Source organism: Carcharodon carcharias, chromosome 7, assembly GCF_017639515.1.
Source record: "Carcharodon carcharias isolate sCarCar2 chromosome 7, sCarCar2.pri, whole genome shotgun sequence".
Taxonomy (NCBI): Eukaryota; Metazoa; Chordata; class Chondrichthyes; order Lamniformes; family Lamnidae; genus Carcharodon; species Carcharodon carcharias.
In genome coordinates this window covers 33839744-33865124 of record NC_054473.1, presented here as the reverse complement: position 1 = coordinate 33865124, position 25381 = coordinate 33839744, and the positions used below count along the sequence as shown (strand labels likewise).

General features: G+C 40.5%; 1 protein-coding gene across 5 annotated transcripts in view; it reads left to right on the top strand.

Moving 5' to 3' along the window:
• Window positions 1-25381, top strand: part of ptpdc1a (protein tyrosine phosphatase domain containing 1a) — a 153769-nt gene that overhangs the window by 43330 nt on the left and 85058 nt on the right. For all 5 annotated transcript variants that reach the window (XM_041192411.1, XM_041192414.1, XM_041192412.1 and 2 more), the window contains one exon: window positions 2837-2889. The gene's annotated coding sequence lies outside the window, so the exon portion shown is untranslated. The remainder of the gene's footprint in view (window positions 1-2836; window positions 2890-25381) is intronic.

The window sequence follows — 25381 nt, the reverse complement described above, 5'->3', positions numbered from 1 at the left end:
TCTTGGGGTTACAAACCCAGTACCATAACCACTTGGCTATTTAGGCCAAGCCTTCAATGTAACTCTTTCGAGTACAAACCTGTTTCCATCTGTTTCAGATGAAGTGACATTGTTTCATAGTTTGCCATTGTGAGATTTGAACTCTTGATCTTGGGGTTACAAGCCCAGTACCATAACCACTTGGCTATTTAGGCCAAGCCTTCAATGTACGTGTAGCCATTATCAGCAAGACTAATTGAATTTTGGGAAGCCTTTCAATGAGATTTGCCTCACTGAAAAAGATTACTTTAATCTTGTATAGATAATTGTGATTATGTTGGAGTGTGGCACACAGTCAATATTCTTACAAATCTAGGAAGGAATATTGATACCTTGAACCCTTTTAAAGGTATACAGATACAAATGAGGGTTCAAAGAAGAGTGCCAAGAAGGATGCAGGTGCTTTAAATTATTTGGTCAGGAGTACAGAATTAAACTTTTTGATGCTTATGCATTTAAGTGATACCAAAATAAATTTAACTCTATTCCCACTATTTTAAATGCTAATCCAATTTATCATAAAAAGGAAGGTAATACCAGAAGTCAAGTCACTTTCTATTACCTTACCAATCTCTCTGTTTACTCTGGTTCTCTGTTTGTTTCTGTTCATCATTTAGTTGGACTTTCTTGACTGCTTTTTAAAATATGAATTGTGGGCTACCATTATAAATTTGTTCAGCCATAGATACCATCCTGGATTCAATGCCATTAGCCTCTTCCACAAGTGCTCTGAATGTCTTTATCTTAAGGGATTTGAAATACATCTTCCTAAATGTGCTTCAATCGTTGCTTAATTTGGGGGAAGGAACTGTAAAAGAAAATTCCCCCCTTGTAATTTGAGTTTGATGTCTGCTTCTTTTGACATATGTTTCTTAAGTCTCTTGGATGACAGACCAACCAAACGTTAGGGGAGATGAAGCTTGATAGAAAGTCCATAGATCTTAGAATGATACAGCTGAGAAGGAGGCCATTCATCCCATTGTGCCTGTGCTGGCTTTTTAAAAGAGCTTTCTAATCAGTTCCATTTCCTAACCCTTTCTCCACACATCTGCAAAGTTATCCAATCATTACAAGCTACCTTTCTGTAATGATGCAGTTTAAACCCACTTCCCTACATGAGTCAATCAATTTACTTAATTTAGGTGATTTTTAACCGCCATCCAGAATTTCTAATCTAGTCTCTGGAAAGTGCTTGAAACTTCCTCTCTCTCTTTAAAATGAAAACTTGAATGTCAATTTGATATAACAAATCGAAGTCATGAAGTCCTGAGATAGCTATGAAGGCTGTCTGACAATCCACCTGAAACCTTAAAGATGCCACAGTTAATGTGAAAGGTTGCCATGGCCTAGATTTGCACTGAAGCTCATCACCTGTTTTGCAATAAATGTGGAGGAGTGATGAGGGCTTCTTTTAATTGCAGGCGATTTCTGGTAATTAAACAGCATGTTCCCTTTTTCGTTTGGTGCTTCCTGGTAAATGAGAGCATGTGAGACCTGTATGGCATCAATTTCCGCAAGTTTCTTTGACAATAATCAAGCTTTTTGTAGAATACCTTGTCATCATCGGCATAATTGTGCCCTAAAATGTTCATTCTAGTCAGGTGAGAATGTAAATTTTACTATGGTTTTTAAAAAAGGTGGCAAATTTTTCTTTCGAATTGCTTGTGTGAGTGACGTGAAACATCAAATTTATACTGGAACTGCCAATTCCCCCTGCAGAAGTGCAACAACTATTCTGTGCTACTGTCAGACTCACTATGTTGAAACATCAATAGTTGAACTCACTGCGGCTGTTATCGCGCCCATCAGCAACCTGACCCTATTTTCGAGAAAGTGTTTTGTCTGGGAACAGATGTAATAAGCACACCATCTAATCCAGAGTCAAGAAGTGGAGATAGATTAGCTGGGTTGGTGGGATACTACAATGTTTTTTTTTCTTTTTCATGATTCCAGAAGGGGGCGGGAGGGGCAACATTAAAATTATTCTGGAGGGACCTTTTTAAGAATACATTTTAACCAAGTATTTTTAAAACTTGAAAATTTACTTGATAGTTTTAAAGTCATTTTAACTTTTCAATTCCTATGTAAATTATGTATGTTATGTTTCAGTTTACTGAGCATAGTAGTAGGAGTCATTCACAAGTGATGTTTTGAATATTTTAATAAAATTACATTTTCTTACATCATGCTGAATTTTAGTTGTGATTTTAGCAGAGAAAGTGAACATTAATGCCCAGCTATCATTTGGAACTGTACACCTAAGAACTAGTCAGCTTTGAAGATCTTAGAAGTTAAAGGCACAGCTGCCCAAAGTTTTCATTGTCATAATGACTAATAGCAAGATTAAATGATGATCAGTGGAGGAAGGAAATGGAAATCACAACTGAAAAGGGATTAAGGTGAGATGGATGGAGAATGGGAAAAATGTGTCCGAACTAGAGTTCAAAATTGCTGTAACCTAGCTGAACTAATAAACCTTTAAACTTTCGAACATTTTTTACATCATCGACAAAAATCCTTAATTGGATCATTCGGGTTGCATACTGCAAATTTAGCAGAGGTCAAGTATGCTGCTACTGGTCAGTCATATTGAGTGAAAATATATATTTTTAAATGTCCAAATGCAGTTAATTTGATATTTGTACATTGGATCTGTGCAAGGTACCTCAAGATCATATATTTTCTCACCATTGACAGTAAAGGGTCCTGGCTTTCAAAATTTCTCTTTGATGACGATTGTGTATAACTACCTATTCAGTAGCCTTTGTGTAATGCAATGTCTCATTTGTCTCTTTAGGTCCATCAACCATGTGAACACTAGGAGCAGTGGATAGTAATTCTACCAATATAGTGAGTATTATTAATCTTTCCTTAATTGTATGCTATTATGGCTGGAATTTTTCCTGATTTAGGATAAGACTTGGATAATAATTTCTCTGTCCAGGGAGAGAGATTTTGGTTGCATTTACAGCCGCAAAACCATTTTGTTACAACCACAAATCCAATATTTAAAGAGTGGCAAAATGTTTAGCAATGAATGTACAAGATTTTAAGTGAAATTGAAAGATTCATGTAGTATGTGAACATGAACAGAGGCTTAATTTTTCCTGTTTCTGATGATGGCTTTTCCTCTAAGGCCTTATTAATTCAGTATTTTACATAATTATAATTGCTTGTTTGACCCTCCTTAATGCCATATCCATACCTAGAATTGTGCAATAAGTTTCTGACATGCAAACTCACATGATTGACTGAGACCTCCCTGATTGTTAACTGTTTTTACTATTTAAGCAGGTTGGAGACCTGAACAGAAAGGAAATTCTTGCAGTACTGTGGGTAGGGTTAGGTCATCTTAAATTGTTTAATATTAGTAAGTGGCTGACCTGGTCTTCCTGCATGTTAAATTAACATGCTGTCTAGTTAAAGGGAAAGGAACTTGGCCAAATAAGTACTATTATGTGGTAGAAAAGTAATGCATTGTGTAATTCACTCATCTGCTACTTGTAATGTCTTACATGAGAAACAATTATGGCTACTTAAGGAAATGTTTTTAAGTAACTTTTTTTCAAATTGTTTAAATCTTTTCTTGTGTGCAATTCTTAGTTTTAAATGCAACTTTTTATTCACTGGGCACACAAACTAGCAAAGTAAATAACTAGTAAAGTCTAATAATTTCTTTTTAAATGGTTCTAACAGTTACAATTCAAGATTTAGGCTTATAGCTCTTCTTACTACACAAATCTTTTTCAAACCAGTTACCAATCCAGATACGTCAACTGATCATCTTTTAATTGGTTGCAGTAGCAGTGTTTTTGTTAGAAGACCCAATTGTCAAGTCAGATTATGAACCTCTCTTGCTGGCCCCACCCCCCCAAACCTTATCTGTTGGTGGGTGGGCTAGTGGGGGGAGGAGGGAGGGTATCTTTCTCCCAGTCTTTGGATGGGGTCATTCCTCTTGCCCCTGCGGATTCTCGCTCTGGTGGTCACTCACACATACTGTCACTTACCCCACTTCGTGTCCCCCCTCCCCCTTTTGACTGATGGAACTCCCATGGAATTTTAAGGGCCATTATCTTTAGTCTCCCAGCCTGGGAGTTGGGAAGAGATGAAAGCACCCCCGCTATTCTGGATTCAGAAAACTTCCTATACCAATACAGTGTGTTCACTTCCTATACTAGGCCTCCTTAAGATAACTGATAGTTGCTGAATTACAGACAAGTTTAACCTCTGGTTCAGGAGCAGTTTAGTGGTTTTATGAATTCACCACTATCACCACAAAGTCAGACACCACTTCAGTTTTAAACAGTAATTTTTGTAGTGTCTCCCACACCCTCTTATACTTGTAAAACCTCTTGTTACCTTGATTCCTGACAGCTTTTGCAGGCCAGTATTGATATTGACAGAAAGGAAATGAAACAAGGGAGGAATTACATGATTGCAAACATAGCAGTGGATACAGAGTGCCACATTATACTGGGGAAATAGAATTTTGGATGCAACCGGGGGTAAGGGCCAAGACTTGTATGAAGGATGCCATCAAGTCTGAAAAGAATGAAAGATGTTGAGATAAGTCAGTAAGCAGCAATTAAATTAAGGCAAGCTTTGGCTTTCAAGTCATGAAGATTGTAGGAGGAAGGAAATATTGCAGGAGTTAAGTTACATAATTTTAGGTCCTGGGAAAGAAATTGAAGCGGAAAATGTTCAGGTTCAGTTTCAATTTCACCATAGTGAAGCTTAGGGGGAGGAATAAGATAGGAATGTTCGAAATAGGAGCAGAAGTAGGCCATTCAGCCCCTTGAGCCTGCTTAGCCATTCATTAAGATCATGGTTGATCTTTTGTATTTCGAATTCCAGATCCCCATCTACCACCGATAACCTTGGATTCGTGTTAGGCAAGGGAGTCAATCTACCTCTGCCTTAAAATTTTTCAGTGCTACCGCCTCCACCATCTTTTGAGGCAGATTTTCAAAGTTGCGCAATCCTCTGAGAGAAAAAAAATTCTCCTCATCTCTGTCTTAAAAAGGCAATCCCTAAGTTTAAGTGCCCCCTAATTCTGGACTCACGCACAAGAAGAAATATCCTTTTCATGTCCACCTTGTCAACACCGTTCAGGATCTTACATGCTTCAATCAAATCACCCCTCACTCTTCTAAACTCCAGTGAACAAGTCTAGTCTATCTAACCTTTCCTCATAAGACAACCCGCTCATTCCAGGTATCGACCTAGTAAATCTCCTCTGAACCACCTCCAATGCAATTACATCCTTAAATAAGAAGACCAAAACAGCACACATTATTCGAGATGTGGTCTCACCAATGCCTTATATAACTGAAGCATAACTCCTTACTTTTATGTTCAGTTCTTCTCGTAATAAAGGATAGCATTCCATTAGCTTTCTTAATCACTTGCCGTACCTGCATACTAACGTTTTGTGACTCATGCACCAGAACATCTAGATCCTTCTGCAGCTTGAAATTCTGCAGCCATTCTCCATTTAAGTAATACTTTGCTTTTTTATTCTTGCCAAAATGAACAACTTCACATTTTCCCACATTATACTCCATTGGCCATATTTTTGCACAGTCACTGAACCTTCTTATCTGTCTGCAACCTCCTTATGCCCTCTTCACAACATACTTTCCTACCTATCTTTGTGGCATCTGCAAATTTAGCTATCATGCCTTCACTCCCTCATCTAAGTAATTGATATAAATTGTAAAAAGATGAGGCCCCAGCACAGACTCCTGCGGGGCTTCACTCGTCATATCCTGCCAATCAGAAAAAGATCCATTTATGCATACTCTGTTTTCTGCCAGCCAGCCAATCTTCTGTCCATGCTAATATGTTATCCCCTATACCATGAGCTTATATTACCTGCAATAACCTTTGATGTGGCACCTTATCAAATTCCTTTTGGAAATTCAAGTACAGCATATCTGCAGGCTCCCCTTTATCCACTGTGCATGTTACTCCTTCAAAGATGTGGCAGCATTATTGAAATCTTGGGTGTAATCATGTTTTGTTGAGAGTTGTTGAAGGAAAATGAAGCATTTGTTATGTAGAGAAAACCTGCTTCTTTCAATACGCAAGCAATGGGATAGATTTGGGCAGTCATTTGAGGTCAAGTAATAGTGCAGCATATAAAGATGGTCTGTGTAGCCATGAAAAGTAAGAAGTGATGGCTGTTGCTTGGACATGTGGCACGTAGAAAATTGAAAGGAATTAGATTTTTATTGCCCCATTAAAGGGCATGGAGATGATCAAACCATAGTAATTCAGCTGTTACATTTTGGGAGGATTAGAAATTGTGCTGGTTGAAGTCATGTAATCTGAAGGAAGTTAATAATGTAGAGTATATGTGTAAAATTGCTCCAGAATCAAAGTTGGTATTTACAATTAAAGTTATCAATCTTCTGCTAAATGTGCTTAAATGTGACCATCCAGTTATAAAAGTGAAAATGTGATTCATGAGAAGAATGCTTAAGAAAGCTAATCTTGAAAAATGTACTTAATGTTCAACACTTTGATATGTTGTAAATAGCTTCTTCTGTAAAATAACAGCTGCAGCACTGATGTGGAATAAGATCACGGAACACTGGCAAGAAGTTAAGAATAGTGGGGGTGGGGATTCTTTTCACATTAGAGTAATAATTAACAAAAACACAGCTTTCTCAGTTTTTCTGCTTTAGTCTGTCAGCACAGCAGTCATGAAACTCAATATTAAAATGCGATAAATTTTTTACGCTTCATGCAGTTTCACGTCGCTACCATGTAGTAGAAATGTGAGAAGTATTCTGCACTAACAGAATACTTCTGTCAAACCAAAAAGACAACCGTTCAATGAGCAATGTGGTGTATGAAATTCAGTGCCGGTGTGATGCCAGGCGTGTAGGCTGCCTGTCCTAATGCTTGGTGGAACAGGCCGAACAGCATGCCCCTTCGGCTGTTCACAGCAGGCAAAGTACTGACCATCCCCAGCCAGCCTGTGCTCAAAACTCTGAACATGGATAGATTCTGCGATTGTCCTTAGAATTGCACTCATAACCAATTTAAAATTCATTTGGGCTCACAATGTGGCTCACTTATGCATGCTAGAAGCTACATATATTCATACACGAGGCGCTGTCCTTTGCAAACAGAATGTGCCCTGGCATTCCACTTTTTTCAACTAAACAAAAACTTTGGAGACAATTGTTCCCTATTGCAACGCCTCTACCAATCGGAATCGATTTGCCTGGTTTGAATTTAAACAAAAGCTTGCGGGATAATTGTTCCTCGGTGCATTCTTCATGGTAATGTCTCTATCAGTCAGAGTCCACTTGCCAACCAATCAGTGCCCTTTTTTCATGCAGTATTAATTTTTGTTCCCTTTGAAATTTGGTGTTCTTGCAAATCTCTCTTGATGAGTGCAAGGCAAAAAGCTTTGACAGCATTTTTTCAGCAAGACTCAAGTTCTGTATTGCCAAGCGACTATGAATAAAAATAAATTTTTCGTGAAGGACTGTTAGTCACAAACTGACACATTCATACATAGTTAAATTTTGAAGGTTTTTTTATCTTATCGTTTAAATACAAACACAGCTGTTTGTAATCTTTTCAACTCTCTTTTCCAACTCCAATATAAAAAAGCAATGAATGTACAGTGGGTGACGTAATTTCTAATTGCAATAATTAATATCTAATTTCCATGCTTCCCAAAACCATCTGTTTCCTAATGAAATCGCCTGCAGCTTTCAAGGAGCTAGAGTGTTTTTTTTTCTATGTTTCTGGTCATTTGTGATACAAATAGATCTCTTGTGATGTTATTCATGGGTAGTCTGGAGCATGCTGAGCTGCTAAACTGGCCTTTCCTTTAGACCTACTGGTCGAGTGCTCCTTGTTGAATCCAGGTAATTGAATTTACTTCCCCCTTAATTGCTTCTCAAGGGCAAGTAGAGATGGACAATAAATGCTGGTCCAGCCAGCGATGCCACTATCCCATGAATGAATAAACAAAAAACTGCTATATGTACAACACAATTAGAATGTTATGATATTGAACATGTAATGGACTAGCAAGTCCTTAGTGCTGGAATTAAAAGCCCTAAGTTAATAGGAAGTCCTGCTGGTTTAGAAGGGGGTTGGATTAATGTGAAAGCTTGATTTCCTTGTCCACTGTACTGGAAATAGCACAGAAGATCGTAATACATGGGCAATGTTTTGCCTCTGCTGGCTTTTAGCTGGAGCAGTCAAAGCCTAATCTTTACTGTCTTGCGCTCTTCCTCACAGTCTTGTATCTTTCTCAGCTTTAGACATTGCTTGTTTAAAAGAAATTTGAGCTAAGGTCTTTGACTTATCCACTGCCTGTGGAATAGCATCCATGTTCCAACATCCTTCTGTCAAAGATATTTTTCCTAAGCTATTTTAGACTATCTTAAATTGCTGTCATGGAAATAGTCCCAATTTTGTGAAGTGTCACTTCATAATTATAGTTTCCAACCATGCCATCATCCTGGGTGAACTATGTTGTACATTCTCTATGGCTTTATTGTCCTTTCTATAATGGGCTTCCAAAAGCAGACCGTACTCCAGCTGTTGCCTAGCCAATGGTTTGTATATATTTATCATTTATTTACATTTGTATTCAATGTCCCTATGTATAAAACCCAAAATTCTAATGGCCTTTATTATTGCTTATCTCTTCATACTTGCCCTTTCAGGGAATCGTTTGCTTTCCACAGCCTCTGTTAATATATGTTTTTCCAAGTATTCCCAAGAAATGTATATTGCCATTGCTTGCTCCCACATGTACCTGCACTAAACTGAATGCAACACTTGTCTGTTCATTTTTCATAACTGTTTTAGTCTTCCTGAAGTTTCTTGAAGTCAAATTCATTTACAAGCTTCCTACTTTTGTCATTAGCAAATTTCAAGACTCTGTTCCCTATATCCAAGGGCAAATTAGCTGTATATACCCGAGAACTAAAGAGCCAGCATTGATCCTGCGATATACTACTTGCAGCCTTTCCCTAATATGGGCAACATCCCACTTTCTTCCTGTTCATTTAATTTTCTATCCGTTACTAAATTTCCTCTGTGTCACATGGCTAAACTTTTCTAATGATCCTCTTGTGAGACATATGTTTTGAAAATCCATATACACTACTTCTATTGAATGACCTCTATCCAATCAGTCATTTCTTCTCAAAATTGACATTTGTTAAACACTTGGCATAGACCAATCTGTGCTACCTTAAGCTTTATTTTGCACTTGCAATTTTATCGCAAATTAAGGACTCTGAATTTGCCCAAAACTGACATTTGATGAACTGGCTTACAGTTACCCAATTTATCCTCTCTCTTCCCACCCCTTGATTTTTCCAGTCCAATGGACAATTTACATATCTAATGATTGAAAACTTGTAACCAGTGCCTCTGTCATTCCCTCTCTGGCTTTCAACTACCTAGGGCTCATTCCTTGTGACTTATACTGGAGTTCCACTTACTTTGTCAGAAGTAATTCCTTTTCTATAATTAATTGTTCTATATCCTCCGCTAGTACGAAAATGAGGTGAATTTAGTCTGGGTGGCTGCAACTGTGAAATTGAGTGACAATATGTCTTTGTCTTCCCTGTCATCTTGCTCTTCCATTACTGCTTGGGAAGGGTGCAATTCATAGATATCTGAAATGAAAAGATACATGGATTGGATTATAATGAGGGAAGAGGCCAAAGTAAGAAATACATGTTTACATCATCAGAAGCTTAGCAAGTCAAAAGAGGTTATCGGGTGAGAAGAGAAGGATTATGTATGAGGGTACCGCCACCTTCAATGGCTTCAGCCCTGCCAGTGGCCACAATCTCAGTAATGGCCATTCCCATAATGGCCAGCAGTGTCTTTTCTGTGAGGGTTAGTACATGTAGGCATATCTCACCCTCTGGCTGTGCACCATATTTTCCTGCACGAGGGAGGGAAGTGTGTCCGTCAGAGTCATGCAATCTTTTTGGTGATGTGGCGGTCATAGTTGAATAGCTGGAAGTGTGTGCAAGTTGTGTGATGTGGGTTTGAGGCTTGCAACAGTGCTAAGTGTGTGAGGGTAAAGTGAAGCTTAGGAATGTTAGATATGAATGCTGATTGATAGAGATTGTTGATAGCTAAATGATGCGGGCGTGATGAATTGAACAATGGCTGAGGCTGTAGGTGGAGTTGGTGGATATGGCACTTGAAGATGCATTCACTATCCCGCACCAATCATGAGAGATCGCTAACCATATTCTGGCACTATGTCCAAATCCTTGGGACTACATGCTCCTGGTATTGACCTCTGCAGCTATATATTCCCACAGCCTTCTCATCATGTATCTTTAGGGCTTCCTGAGAACGAGAGAGATTTCCTCCTTTCCAACTCCTCCAAGACCTCCAGTGCAGCATCTGAAAACCTGATGCCCATGCACTCCCTTGGTTAGCCATTCTTCAGACCTTTTCAGGTCAGATTCACTTGTAGAACAACTGTCAGCACCAGCTACAATGTACCTCACCTTTGAGAAGTGCAAGTTAGTAATGACATTCGAATGTGTAATGATCTGTGCAGCCAATCGCCAGTGCTGGAAGAGCTGGCTGCATGCACAAATCAACACATTGAGGTAGCATGAACTTTGCGTGTTGTCTGCATTCAACACAATGAGTGCGGGCTCACTGATTATTGCAATCCATATGCTCGTTTTGGAGCTAACCAATTTAACTCCATTCATTCTTAGCCCCACTATCATTTTTCCTTTAATTTTTTTATATTTTGAAGTTAATTCTCTAGATTTTGGCATTGTTAGGAAGGCATATCTCGTCTAGAAACAAGAAGGCAGTGTAGGCATCTGCCACCATCTTAAATCACTAAAGGTATTTGCTAAAACTGTATTTTGCTAGGCCGCTTCAGAGAGAAGTTAAGAGTCAATGTTTGTGCGGGACTGGAGTTCCATAAAGAGTAGGCTGGATAAGGACTGCAAGTTTGCATTCCTAAGGGACATTATTGAAACATTTGTTTTTTTAATGATTGTTACAGACTGGAGGGGGATTAATTTAAACAGCCCTGAATTTTTCCCTTCATTACATGTCTGTAAACAGGTGTTTTTGATTTCTGATAAGTGGTGGTGTGTTTTTGCTAACCCATCAGTTTGGAGTGATCCAATCCTCTATTAAAAATAACCCCCACAGGAAACTCGAGATAAGGTAAAATAAGAGGGTTAGCTTATTTTACACACACCCCTTTTTTGCACTCATACAATAAGAGAGGGATAAGGGAAAGAAGGGAGTATAGAGCAAGACCATGATATAAATAAGAGTTATGGTTTCAAGTGAATCCGAAGTGCAGAATCAAAAATCCAATGGCATACTTCGTCAGAGGGTAGCAGGCTGACTGTTGCCGGGTGATCTGTCTTTCCCAGAAGTGAGGACATCCACAGTGGGAGAACATAAGAAATAGGACCAGGAGTAGACCATTCGGCCCCTCAAGCCTGCCCCACGATTCAATAAGATCATGGCTGATCTGCTCCAGGTCTCAACACCTCTTTCGGCCAGCTCCTCATAGCCCTCAACTCCCTCATATTTCAAAAATCTGTCTACCTCCTCTTTAGATACTTCCAGTGATCTAGCCTACACAGCTCTGTGGGTAGAGAATTCCAGACATTCACTACCCTTTAAGAGAAGAAATTCCTTTACATCTCAGTTTTAAATGAGTGCCCCCTTATTCTAAAACTATGTCCCTCTTGTTCAAGATTCCCCCACTAGTGGAAACATCTTCTCAACATCTACCCTGTCCAACCACCTCAGAATCTTGTACGTTTCAATAAAATCACCCTCATTCTTCTAATGAATAAAGGCCTAACCTGTTTAGCCGTTCTTGATAAGTCAACCCCTTCATCCCAGGAATCAGCCTAGTGGATCTCTTTTGAACTGCCTCCAATGGCAGTATATCTTTTCTTAAATACGGGGACCAAAACTGTACACACTACTCCAGGTGTGGCCTCACCAACATCCTGCAGAGTTGTAACAAGGTTTCCCTATTTTTAAACTCCAACCCCCTAGCAATACAGGCCAAAATTCCATTTGCCGCCTTAATTACTTGCTGCACTTGCATGCTAACTTTTTGTGTTTCATGCACAAGAACACCCAGATCCCTCTGTACTTCACCATTTTGGAGTCTCTCTCCATTTAAATAATAGTCTGCCTTTTGATTCTTCCTATCAAAGTGCATGACCTCACACTTTCCTACATTAAATTCCATTTGCCAAGTTTTTGCCCACTCAATCTGTCTATATCCCCTTGCAGACTCCTTATGTCCTCATCACAACATGCCCTCCCACCTATTTTTGTATCATCAGCAAATTTGGATACATTACATTCTGCCCCCTCCTCCAAGTCATTAATATAGATAGTAAATAATTGTGGCCTGAAGATTGATCCTTGTGGCACTCCACTAGTTATGTCTTTCCAGCCTGAAAAAGACCCATTAATCCTGACTCTCTGTCTTCTATGTGTTAACCAATCCTCAATCCATGCTAATACATTACCCCCAATACTGAGCTCCTATCTTGTGCGACGACCTTTCATGTGGTACCTTATTGAATGTCTTGTGGAAATCCGAATACACTACATCTACCTGTTCCCCTTTATCAACTCTGCTTGTTATATCCTCAAAGAACTCTAGCAAATTTGTCAAACATGATTTCCCTTTCACAAAACTATGTTGAATTTGTTTGATTGCATAAAGATTTTCTAAATGCCCTGCTATTTCTTCCTTAATAATGGAATTTAGCATTTTCCCAATGACAGATGTTCGGCTGACTGGCCTATAGTTTCCTGAAAGAAGGTACGTAGAGATGAATTAGTCTTGCAGGCACAGATACAGAAGTTCCAATATTCCAGTAGTTCAATGTAGATGAGGACCAGGCAATTTATCTGGACAGAGCTCTTTCTGCTGCTGCCTGTTAGATGGTAATATGGTAGATTGCCTGGGTTCAGTACCACGCGATAATATTACAGGTTCTAGTGGCTTGGGGGAGGTCATATGACATCCCTCTCACTTCATTTCCTGGGTGTTGGATAAAGGATGTATTTTCCCAGGTCTGGAATCTTGGGGTGTTTAATAGAGGATTCAGGGTGCCTTTTGTCCTTGCAAATGTGCTGTCTCCAATGGCCAGCTCTGCCTTAGGAATGTAAAGGGGGTGGGTGCATTTCTTGGAATTTACTTTGCTGCAGTCACGGGTATTAGCGCCCCTTTAAAGATAATGAGGGTCCTGCTGATTTCTGAAGGTTAGAAATTCCTCTGGTATGAGTCATGGCTAATTAGGGGAAAGCCTTTGCCCATTTATCAAAACATAAAATAATTTTATAGAGTAGCCAGGTTGATGTAGATATATATATTTTCCTTCCTGTCTTCTAGATGGGACAAGCCTCACCCATTGGAGAATAATGAAATGACTTTTTTCTCTTTTTTAAATGTGGCCTTGGGGGAGGAAGAAAAAGAAATGCAGAAGTATACAGTCATTCTCTCATTCATCCTGGCACATCAGACACACAGCTAGCGGGGGAAATGTCAGCTGCATAAGGAGCCCTATTTGGTGCTAGAGTTCTGACTTCCCCCTGGATCGGGCAGTCCAATCTCCTGATTAAGTATCCTCAATAAGGGTCTGGGGGTTTTACAGGGTGGTTAGCACTCAGGGGATGAGTGATGGTCAAGTTGCTGTGGGCGATCTATAGGGGAGTGCTGGACATCTCTCTGTGGGTGCCAGGCCCTGGGATCATCGGGCTGAGCTGCTCTTGCCCAGCCCAGCTCCTGCCTGTCCACTTTGATAACCTGTGGGTTCAGGTGTTCTGACCTAGAGACTGGAGTTTGGCTGAAGGTCAGGAGAGTGGGGTGTTTTAAAGGGACCTTGATCTCTTTAGGGGATTCCGGTTTGGGGCCTGACTTGGGCGCGAGCACAACTGGAGAGTTCCAGCTTCTGGTGCTTAGGTGCTTTGGTTGGCACAGCAACAGGCAGGTAGTTTGGCTCTTGAACTTGGGCCAGCTTTTTTGGGATAGGAAGGTGGCATTCTGTCAGGGGCCTCTCCCACATCCATACCACATATGGCTACATATAGCCTAGTGGGGTGGTTAACTCTGTCCAGTCCTCTTGCAATTCTTCATGATCGCCAGTATGGGGTCCAGTCTAGTTGGGGCCCCTCTGCTAGTCAGTTGTGTGATAGATGCAGTGCCTTTTGGGATACTGCTGGCCTCTGGGGGATGCCCGCTCTTGCTGTACCTCCGGGTGGCTTAGTAATGGGGTGAGGCATCACCCTCATTCTATTTGGGTCAGTTTGGGAGCTTTTCTGCTCCATGTTTAAATTCTCCTTAAAGTGGTCAGTGAAATCAATCACTGGCTTCCTGGCCAGGGCCTTTGGCTTTCGAGGGGGTGCGCTCCTAACATGTTCCATGTCCTCTGTAACACCACTGCCCTCGAATGGAGGTGTAACTCCAGCTGCCCTCCCTGGTGGCTTTTCGGCTGGGGGGATGCAACCCTCTCCCTATTTGCTTATTGATTTGGGAACTCCCTTTGTCCCTATTTAATGCTGGAATGAAGGTTTATGCCAGCCATCCTTCAGGCAAGTCCTTAACCGTTTCCTTCCTGGGCTTAATAAGATGTCGTCTTTCAGGGCCTTTGGCTACGTGGGGCATCTCCCTCATTATTTCTTTCTCTGCTTTAGGACTTCCCTGGTCCCTATTTAATTTGGGAATATTTGGGGAATTTATTTCAGATTCTCTGGGCCCTGTTTAATTCTACTGTTCCTTCACCATCGCTAGGTCAAAAACCTGGAACTCCCTTTCTAACAGCACTGTGGATGTACCTACACCACATGGACTGCAGCGGCTCAAGAACGCAGCTCACCACCATCTTCTGAAGGGCAACTAGGAATGGGCAATAAATGCTGGCCTGGCCAGCGAAGCCCACATCCCATGAATGAATTAAAAAAAAAAGCAGCTTTTGTTCAAGGTCTGTGGGTGATATCCCACCCTTTTGGGCCTCTGAACCTTCTCCAGCTTTCTGACCTTCTGCAGATTTCTGCTTCTTTTATCTTGGCCTCTTCTTTTGCTGGCTACTACCTGGCCGCCAGCCAAATCGCTCCCAAGGAGAAATCAATTCCTGTTACTGGTAGTTTAGGCACAATTCCTACTCTAACAGGGCCTGAAACAAGGTCACACTGTAGATGGACTTTTTTAAAATTCATTTGCGAGATGTGGGCTTTGCTGGCTAGGCCAGCATTTATTGCCCATCCCTAATTGCCCTTGAGAAGGTGGTGGTGAGCTACCTTCTTGAATTGCTGCCATCCATGTTGTGTAGGTACACCCACAGTGCTGTTAAGGAGGGAATTCCAGGATTTTGACCCAGTAACAGTGAAGGAATGGTGGTATATTTCCAAGTCGGGATGATGAATGGCTTGGAGGATAATGTCCAGGTGGTGGTGTCCCCATGTATCTGCTGACCTGTACCTTCTAGGTGGTAGTGGTTGTGGATCTGGAAGGTGCTGGCTAAGGAGACTTGGTGAGTTTCTGCAGTGCATCTTGTAGATGGTACACGTTGCTGCCACTGTGTGTCGGTGGTGGAGGGAGTGAATGTTTGTGGATGTGGTGCCAATCAAGTGGGCTGCTTTGCCCCGGATGGTGTCGAGCTCCTTGAGTGTTATTGGAGCTGCACTCATCCAGGCAAGTGGGGAGTATTCCATCACACTCCTGACTTGTGCCTTGTAGATGGTGGACAGGCTTTGCGGAGGTGGAGGTGAGTTACTCGCTGCAGGATTCCTAGCCTCTGACTTCCTCTTGTAGCTACATCACCTCCCTTCATCACCTTATTGTGCTTTATATTTTTCTCTTGGTTATAAACAAAGCATTGTTTGGATATACTGATTATAAATAAATATGGCTGTTCTAATATCCGTACTTCTCTGTTTGTAATTCTCTATCTAAGGGCTATTCTTAAATTTGTTCTTAGATTGTGGGCATCACTGTCAAGGCCTGCATTTGTTGCCCATCCCTGATTACCCTTGAAAAGGTGGTGGTGAGCTGCCTTCTTGAACCGCTACAGTCCATGTGGTGCAGGTACACCCACAGTGCTGTTGGGGAGGGAGTACCAGGATTTTGATTCAGCTATAATTGAAGAATGGTGATATATTTCCAAGTCAGGATGGTTTCTGACTTAAGGAGAACTTGTACATGGCAGTGTTCCAATGTGCTTACTGCTCTTGTTCTTCCAGGTGATAGAAGCTGAGGCTTTGGAAGGTGCTGTCGAAAGAGCCTTGGGAACTTTTGCAGTTCATCTTGTAGATGGTATGCACTACAGCCACGTTGAGCCAGAGCAGTGGGAATGGATGTTTCAGGTGGTGGATGGAGGGCCATTGAAGCAGGCTGCTTTGTCTTTGGTGTTGAGCTTCTTAATTTATTTTTTCATGGGATGTGGGAATTGCTGGCAAAGCCAGCATTTGTTATCCATCCCTAATTGCCCTTGATCTATATGCAGAGAGAGCTGGCTGCATGCGTGGTTTACTAGGCCTTTTCAGAGGGCTGTTAAGAGTCAACCACATTACTGTGGATCTGGAGCTACATGTCAGCCAGACCAGGTAAGGAAGGCAGATTTCCTTTCCTAAGGGACATCAGTGAACCAGATGGGTTTTTACGATGATAGTTTCACAGTCATGATAACTGATGGCTAGCTTTCAATTCTACTTGATGTGGTGGGAATCGAGCTAGTCTCCTCAGAGCATTAGCTTGGGCCTCTGGATTACTAGTCTAGAGACACTGCCACTATGCCACCATCTCTTAAATGTTGGTGCTGTGTTCATTAAGTCAAGTGGAGAACATTTCATCACACTCCTGACTTGTGCCTTGTAGATGGTGGTTAGGCATGAGGGAATCAGAAGGTGAATTACTCGCCACAGAATTTCCTGCTCTTGTAGCTGCAGGATTTATGAGGCTAATCCAGTTAAGTTTCTGGCCAATGGTAACCCTCAGAATGTTGCTGGTGGGTGATTCAGCAATGGCAATGCCGTTGTATAACAAGGGGGCATGGTTAATATTCTTGTTGGTGATGGTCATTGTTTGGCACTTTGGTGACATGAAAGTTACTTGGCACCTATCAGCCCAAGTCTTAACGTGGATTAGGTCTTGCTGTATGTGAGCATGGACTGCTTCATTATCTGAGGTGTTACAAATGGAACTGAACACTGTACCATCATTAGCGACCATCTCTACTTCTGACCTTAAGATAGAAGGAAGGCCATTGACGAAGTAGCTGAAGATAGTTGGGCCTGGGACCCGAAGAATTCCTGCACCAGTGTCCTGGGGCTGAGATATTTGGGCTGCAACAACCACAGCCATCTTCTTTTGTGCTAGGTGCAACTCCGGGCAGTGGAGAGCTTTCATCCTGATTGCGATTGACTTCACTTTTACTGGGGCTCCTTGGTGTCACCCTTGGTCAAATGCTGCCTTGATGTCAAAGGCAGTCACACTTAACTCACCTTTGGAGTTCAGTTCTTTCATCTATGTTTGCACCAAGATTGGAATGAAGTCTGGAGCTGAGTGGTGCTGGCTGAACTCAAATGGAGTATCGGTGAGCAGGTTATTGCTGAGTAAGTGTTGTTTGATAGCACTATCAATGATGCCTCTTATTTATTTGCTGATAACTAAGATTAGACTGATGGAGCGGTAATTGACCATTTGGATTTATCCTACTTTTTGTGGACAGGACATACCTGGGAAATTCTTTACTTTTTCAGTGAGATGCCGGTGTTGTAGCTGTACTGGGAGAGCTTTGCTAGGAGCAACTAGTTTAGGAACACAGGTCTTCAGCGCTACAGCTCAAATGTTTTTGTGGCCCATAAACTTTGCTGTAGTGCACTCAACCTTTTCTTTATGTCACATAAAGATGGTAAAATTGATTGAAGTCTGGCATCTGTGGGGAAGGGAACCTCGAGTGGAGGCTAAAATGGATCAACCACTCAGCACTTCTGGCTGAAGATGGTTACAAAGTTTATAACAATATAATACTTAATAGTTTGCTATAAAATTTAATTTCAAACTTCATTCTAAAATGCATTGTTTAATGTTTTCATAAATTAGGAAAACAAATGTTAAAAGTGGTGCAAAGGCACACGTTGAATTTTCTACATTTTATAACAAAACAATTGTTTTTTGGGACAAAAACAGAAAATGCTGGAAAATCTCAGCAGATCTAACAGCAGCTGTGGAGAGAAACGCAGGGTTAACATTTTGAGTGCGCATGACTCTTCGTCTCTCAGTTTTTGGGTGTGGGGGCAGGGAGGATGACTGCAATGTGGGGATCTACAGGTTCAGCAGGAATGGAGAGGTGGAGACGTACGTGCTTTGATTAAGGGAGGGCTTACTGGAATCTGAAAGTAGTTGGCAGGGGTGGTGGAGGGGAGGAAGAAGAAACCGGTGTGTCATAAATTTTTAAAGAGCTATTCCTTTTTCACATGAAATACTCTAAATGTGCCAGTTGTAATTTCATCTAGTTTGATTCCAGGCTTTTGTCAATTTCCTTGGTATTCAGAGTAATTGCTGAAATCTGTCTATTCTTGTATCTGGGAATTCCAATGTGCTAAAGCCTAACAAGGTCTCATCGTTGATTGACAGTACAATATTCTGCAGGCACTGCCTGCGTTTAACTGAGGTTCTATGGTGGGTTAATAACTACATTTATGTATATTTTATAACTGTCATGCAAATTCTGTACAGTTGAAATTTCTCGTCACCTTTCAGGTTTCCATTGAGATGCATGACCTTGAGTGTAATGCAACAACCGTAATTTTTTTTTACTCTTTCATGGGATGTGGGCATTGCTGACAAGGCTAGCATTTATTGCCCATCCCTAATTGCCCTTGAAAAGGTGGTGGTGAGCTGCCTTCTTGGACCACTGCAGTTTATGTGGTGTTTTACTCTGACACAGTTTGTGTTCCATTTTTGGGCTTATCTGAGAAAATCTCTCATGCAATTTTTCTTAAGCTTTTAAAACCAACGCTGAACATCATAGACATCATCTCCCTTGAGTTGTCTTTTCAGACTGGTTCATTCTTTGTGTAATTATGGATAATGGGTGATTTAGATAGTGAGACCAATAATGGATGATGTGGTCCGCCCCATGTGGACTTGAGTGAAGATAGAGGCAATACCATGGCAAACAAGCAAGATGGGAGAGAGTAAAGGTTTTCTGGACATTACATTGGAGGTTGAGCAAATCAAATTTGAGCCTGACAGTTGATAAGTTGACTGCATTGTTTCATGCAGTATAAATGCATTTAAATGTCAGAATGGCTATTGCCAGTGCTGTTCGTGATTGATCGCCCGATCAATCCTTGAGAGCACCCAATATAGTCACAGTGCCCATTTAATCATCCTAATATAGGCAAGATGCGTTCTGTAAGGTCAATTTAATTCAATATAGTTCTATTATATGAACAAAATCACTGCATATTCTATTGCAGCTGTAGCTTGGTTTAATCATGTTTTGCTTTCTTCTTAGTCTATCCTTTCTGATTTTCCTCCTGTTTTCTTATTTCTCTGTTTTGTCAAGATATCTCCATCACATTGCAAACATTTTCTAGGGAATTTGAGAGCAGGAAAAGTAGTTTCCATCACCATAAGTAAAATATTCCTATTTGTATCAATTTATGTAGAAAAAAATCAAAAGTTTTGGGGATCACATGCGATGCCAATTTTAAGTGGCATAACAGGATGCAGCAAGAGGGGTCCCCAGTGTACATGTTTCCATCATTGTACAGGGATTCTTATTGCATGATTTCTACTTTACAAGCCATAGCTGTGCTTTGTGACAAGGTTCAATTCATTCCAAATGCATTACTACTCTCGCTACTTCTGATCCAACTGAGATTCGCAAAGTTGACTAATTTGAATTCAATAAGAATAAAACCCATGTAAAGAGAAATAGATGAATAAACTACCCTGTGAGTCAATTTGTGTACCGTTGGCTTGACTACTGTGAATTAGAAATCTAACCTTGTCATAAAACCTACAACTTTGGAAACATGATATAGAAACAAAATACTGGAAATCTTCAGGGCCATCAGCATTAGGGGTGTAGTTTCCCTAGGTTGTGAAGAATCCACTGCAATAATGCTGTGCACAGGAGTATTGATTTTCTTTTTGTAAACTAACATTTAAAATTCTAAGACTGATGAAAAGGTGAAAATCAAATTAAACACTGAGCTTGAAATGACACAAATTCTATCAATTAGAAAGTACACTGTCAGAGAGAGAAAATATACATTTGATTACTGATGAAATATGTAGTTGAAAAGTAGCTTGGTTCTTGTTAGTCTATTGTGTTTTAAGAAAATGTTTCAAAAATAATTCCTGTCAACAATGAAAAGTAGGCTGTTTTTGTTAAGAATATCATAATTTGGGGAAGAAAGAATGGGAAGTCTGTGGTTTGGGAATAGAAGTTGTCTGGTAGCTTTTTAAGCAAAGCCTTCAAAATTCTTGTTGGAATCAGGTGGTTGTTGAAAGCATATAAACAATAAAGGAAATTGTACTTATGAAATATGGAAAGCCAGCAATTTCCCCTAGTCTAATACTTAAGCAGCCCAGGTCACCCAAGAAGCTGCAAGTTCTAAATCTGAACATTTCAATAGAAAGGGTGGGGAAGGCTAATAGCTGACTTTGGGGCAGTTTTGAAGTAATTCTGGAAAAATGCTAAATAGGATCTGAATGTATGGGTGAACATGGCTTTTCCTGCTTATGGTATTATTGTTGAAAGAATAAAGAAATGTAATAATCAAATACTCCAAAAATGTAACTCTGTGCTAATGTGAAACATGCGCATTTTCAGTTCTTAAAAATACAGGCATAGACTTTTCAAAGAAAGAAATTGCTGAGTGCTATTTGAATGTTTAGTCACTGGAAAATTGGAGCTAGACTTTGGTATAAAGGGGTTTCACATGTGAATCTGAATAACCATTATAAAGAAAAGACAAGATTTTGGGGAATCTGTTCATAGAGGTAATCAAATTATAAATATTTTCTCAGCAAAATGTAACTCGGGGATAGTTATAAAGCAGGATTAAAAATTAGTGGCTATCTTTTTTCTCTCTTTATGGCTGGAGCAACAATGGGTTGAATCGCCACTTTCTGTGCCGTAACTTTTCTATGGCTCTATAGTAATGTCAATGGTTTGACACAACTGTAACTACTGTAAGCTGTTCCTGATTTTCTAGAATGAGTCATAGCAGTATCTGATGGGCATGAGTAATCGGGTTTCAAATTTAGACCATGTTTAGAATCTCTGAATTGGAACATCAGAATGACTTGCCTTGATGTAGAATCAGTGAGATGTTTGCATACTTCACCTCTGTGTTCATCTATGGAATTGCCGGTTTTGGTATCGAATGCTCTGATTTGAAAAAGTTAGGAAACTCTTATGTGCTTAAAATAAATCACTTCTACAGATTATGTTGAAGTCGACCAATATAGCCTTGACTAAAAAGGATCTGTTGCTCATCTTTATTTAAGAATATGCCTCTAAACTAATGTCCTGATGGATTGTTGTGGACATCACAATATCTGTGATGTCTGGTGCGAACACCTGCCAGTAATATCCATGGAAAATAGTACTCCAAATAACAATGCGTTCATGGAGACGAAATCTCTCCCTGATCCCAAGTACTCCATTGGGGTAAGTGACAGAGATTCTTGGAGGACATGTACCTGTACTTGGGCCAGGAGCAACGCACCACACATTTTTGCATCCTCGGTCTCATCTTTCATATTTGCTTTACACTTTTCTGTTGCATTACTTGTTTAAAATGTTAATTCACAGTTAAAATTAATGACCTGTATCAGCGGATTCTTGTGTGCAGTTCTCTTATTTGAAAGTCAGCGGAAAGTAGCGCTGTGCAGCAAATTTGTGACTTTATTTGGGATTCTATTTGCCAAAGTTACTCCTGTTGACTGTTAAATGCCAATTGTATTATTTGCTACTAGGTAGTGCATTCTATTCATGCATATTGGGAGAAATGAATTTAAACAAATGAAGACAAAGATGTTGCTGTATACATCAATGTGATTACTTAGTTTGAAAATTCATTTTCTGGCAGGCACAGTAATATGTTTTCTTGTCAAACATTGGTGTGAAAGCAGCAGATTTCTGCTTCGTGTTTGTGTTGCTGTTACACGTCTTATTACTTAGTTGTTAGGCAACACATTAACTCTCAGTTACTCTGTGACTCACCACTCAATTGTCTGGAAAACAAGTAGAGCAAAATTTGTTGGTCATTGGTATTTATCAATACAAGTTTTAAAAAAATCTACACTAATGAAGTACGAAAGTTTCCCATTCAAATAAATGCAGATGTGATAGGATGGACAAGATATTGCAGCAACAATAGATGGTATTCTGGGAAGAGGGAATGGCATCCTGTTGGATTTTATTACAGATGACATTAGAATTTCTGTATATTATATAAATTGCTGCTTAAATCTGGTGAATTACATTAACCCTTAGATTGCAGAACTTGTGTGGCAGGTTCTACTGTCTAGAATTTTTTTAAGCTGAAAATGTTTTGAAATTCTGAGATGTAGTTTTCCTCATGGGAATTCCATAGCTGGTGTAAGTCATATTGGTAGAAAATTTAAATGCTTCTCAATGCCTTTTTTAAAAAAAAAGAATGAAGATCTTGTCAATAGCTTTATAGGCTTTACTAGTCACAGGTTGATACCGTGACTAATTAATATTAAAGGCATGCAGTAAATTAGTGAATTATTTAAGTACAGTGCAAAGAAAAATGTCAGCCTGCTGTCAACGGCTTTGAAAATTAATATCTCTCTTTACAAGTCAGAGGTAATTATAGTTTTGCTCTCATGGTGGGGGGCAGTGGGGTTGGGCAGGGCGAGAAAAAACAAAGCAAGTGGTGGTGCTGGTTCATAGACTATTTAAATGATTTGGATGTGAGGACCGATTGTAATATTTCCAAATTTGCGGATGATGCTAAACTGGGTAAGAACGTAAGTTGTGAGAAGGCTTCACGAGGACTTGGATAGACTAAGCAAATGGGCTAGAACATGGCAGATGGAATATAATGTGAACAAGTGTGAAGTTATTCACTTTGGTAGAAAAAACAGAAAGGCAAAATATTTCTTAAATGGCGAAAGGTTAGGAAGTGCAGGTGTCCAAAGGGACCTGAGAGTCCTTGTTCATGAATCAATAAAAGTTAGCATGCAAGTGCAGCAAACAATTAGGAAGACAAATGGTATTTTGGCCTTCGTCACAAGGGGATTTGAGTACAGGAGTAAGGATATCTTCCTGCAGCTGTATAGAGCCTTGATCAGACTTCATCTGGAGTATTGTGTACAGTTTTGGTCCCCTTATCCAAGGAGGGATATACTTGCCATTGAGGGAATGCAACAGACGTTCACCGGATTAATCCCTGGGATGGCAGGATTGTCTTAAGAGGAGAGATTGAGGAGATTGAATCTATATTCCCTTGAGTTTCAAAGAATGAGGAGTGACCACATTGAAACTTCCAAAATTCTTACAGGGCATGGCAGGGTGGATGTAGATAAGATGTTTCCTTTGGCTGGTGAGTCTAAAACCAGGCGACATAATTTCAGGATAAGAGGCTGTTTAAGATCGAGATGAGTAGAAATTTCTTTGCTCAGAGGGTGGTGAATCTTTGGAATTTTCTACCTTACAGGGCTGTGAATCGCAATCATTGAGCATGTTCAAGACAGAAATCGATAGATTTTTGAAGACTGATGATATCAAGGAATATAGAGATAGTGTGGGAAAGTGGCATTGAGATAGATGATCAGCCAGGATCTAATTGAATGACGCAGCAGGCTCCAGGGGCTGAATGGCCTATTCCTTTTCCTATGGTAGACCAGATGTGAACATCTTGTTATGCTCGCGTCACATGCCCGTGACCATATGAAGACAGTGGACATTTGTACCTTTTAAAGGAACATAAAGTATCGGCAGTTCACTTTGATGAAATGGAATCCAAGGAGTCAGGTGACTTCTTTTGTGGTTTCTGTACAGGCATAGGGTCAGACATGCCTGGGCGTATCTTGGGGAAGTTACATAAAAATGTAAATGGCCTTACCAGGTGTTGATCATTGCTCCTTTCCATTTCAACTGAAGAGACTTAAAGTAACTGTTAGATTTGCTGGCCTCATGAGGGTGGGATTGTAAATAAAGACATCTTGGAACAAAACAAAAATACGTGGAAAGACTCAGCAGGTCTGACAGCATCTGCGGAGAGGGATACAGTTGACGTTTTGAGTCCGTATGATCCCTCATCAGAACTAAGACATATAGAAATGAGATGAATTATAAGTTGGTAGAAGGGGGTGGGACAGGTAGAGCTGGATAAGGGACCAGTGATAGGTGGAGGCCAAGAAGAGACTGCCAAAGACATCATAGACAAAAGGACAAAGGGATGTTGACAGTGGTGATATTATCTGAAGGATGTGCTAATGGGGACATTAAGGGTAGCAAGCAGGACAAACTAGTGGCAGATGGCCCTAGTGGGGGTGGGGTGGAGGAAGGGAATGAAATGGGCTAAAAGGTGGAGATGAAACAATAGATTGAAATAAATTTAAAAATAGGTGGGAAAAGAAAAAATATAGTTGTAAAAAAAAAAATTATAAATTATTGGAAAAAGGGGGATTGGAAAGGGGGTGGGGATGGAGGAGAGAGTTCATGATCTGAAATTGTTGAACTCGATATTAAGTCCGGAAGGCTGTAAAGTGCCTAGTTGGAAGATGAGCTGCTGTTCCTCCAGTCTGCGTTGAGCTTCACTGCAGCAGACCAAGGACGGACATATGGGCTTGAGAGCAAGGTGGTGTGTTGAAATGGCAAGCGACAGGGAGGACTGAGTCATGCTTGCGGACAGACCGAAGGTGTTCCGCAAGCGGTCACCCAGTCTGCGTTTGGTGTCTCCGATGTAGAGGAGACCGCATTGGGAGCAGCGAATGCAGTAGACTAAATTGAGGGAAGGCATTTTGGAGCCTATTTATGGCTGGAATGTTGATGGGATACCAAGCATCCTCCATTGTGTGATAAATTGGTTAGCCGTCAACTCACTCTAGGGCCAGTGGAAAACATTGATATTATTGTCGCATGGAAAGCTGGCCAGTGATTGGAAATACCTCGTTAATGCACAAGGACAGCAGTGAGTAAGTCTGGGATACGAAGACTAGGGGAAGGCCATCTCACCCAGCGCAAGAGAGGACTCTGCCTGAAAAATCCACCATAGGCAGAGAGGTGGGGCTAATTCTTTTTACCTGCAAGGTTATATTCCTTCATTG